This window comes from Peromyscus eremicus, chromosome 6 (genome assembly GCF_949786415.1).
Source record: "Peromyscus eremicus chromosome 6, PerEre_H2_v1, whole genome shotgun sequence".
NCBI classification, from domain to species: Eukaryota; Metazoa; Chordata; class Mammalia; order Rodentia; family Cricetidae; genus Peromyscus; species Peromyscus eremicus.
In genome coordinates this window covers 23,188,607-23,189,640 of record NC_081421.1, presented here as the reverse complement: position 1 = coordinate 23,189,640, position 1,034 = coordinate 23,188,607, and the positions used below count along the sequence as shown (strand labels likewise).

General features: G+C 40.0%; 1 pseudogene; it reads left to right on the top strand.

The window, feature by feature from the left end:
• The first annotated feature begins 387 nt into the window (after nucleotides 1-387).
• LOC131912378 (small nuclear ribonucleoprotein Sm D3-like) lies at nucleotides 388-783 on the top strand (annotated as a pseudogene).
• The last annotated feature ends 251 nt before the right edge of the window (nucleotides 784-1,034 follow it).

The following is a 1,034-nucleotide window of genomic DNA, read 5'->3' as shown; positions in this document are numbered from 1 at the left end:
ATTCCCAAATATCTGGCAGTTGTTTACCAAATAATTGAGTCAGAGCTTAATATTACTTATAAATGCTCAGTTGATAGCTCAGGCTTGTTACTAGCTAACTCTTACACTTAAATTAACCCATATTTCTATTTATACTTTGCCACATGGCTCATGACTTTTTACCTCATCTTCTACATGCCCTCCTTGCCTGGTGGCTGGCCTGTGTCTCCCCTAACTCTCCTAACTCCTCCCTTCTTCCTCCCATCATTCTCTTTATGTCAGGTTGTCTCACCCAATCTCTTATTGCCCTGCTATTGGCCAATCAGTTTTTTATTAATAATGAGTATAATCCACAGTAGTAGAGAACTGAAAAGTAATCTGCAGTTGAACAGGAAGAATCTTGCCAAGATGTCTATTCACGTGCCAAGAAAAATCTTTCAGGAGGCCTAAAGTCACATAGTAACATGTGAGGCCAACATTCCTGAGGTATATTGAGGGAAACTCATTGAAGCAGAGGAAACTATGAACTGCAAGATGTCCATCATCACAGTCACATACAGAGATGGACAAGTGGCATAGTTGGAACTTACACCCATGTTAAGGAGCATGGAAAATGAAAAGTAAGGCTCAGGAGCTGGCTGAGGGAAAGCTCCTATCTGGAAGCCCTAGGTGGCTGCAAGTGAAGTGGACTTGGAGTGGGGCTTGGAAACATCTTCCAGAAATGAGAATGACTTTCTCCATTGATGAGAATTTTCTGTTTTTTTCTCAAAGACTTATCTGATGTGGGATTTTTTGAAAGGTGGATGTAGGGGTTGTTTTTTTTTAGGAAAGAAAGAAGGAAATAAAGAAATCAGGAAAAAAGAAAGAGAGAGAGAAAGAAAGTAGGGCTCCTCTAGTGTCCATGACCTTACCACCCTTGGTTTAAAGGGCTAGGCATGAATTCCATCGTATTGAATATGTCTTAAGTAAATTAGACAGCTGTTGCTTACTATCAATATAAAAGTGCTATCATTATACCCTTGTGAACATCTTGCCTGGCCAGTTATTGTGGTTCA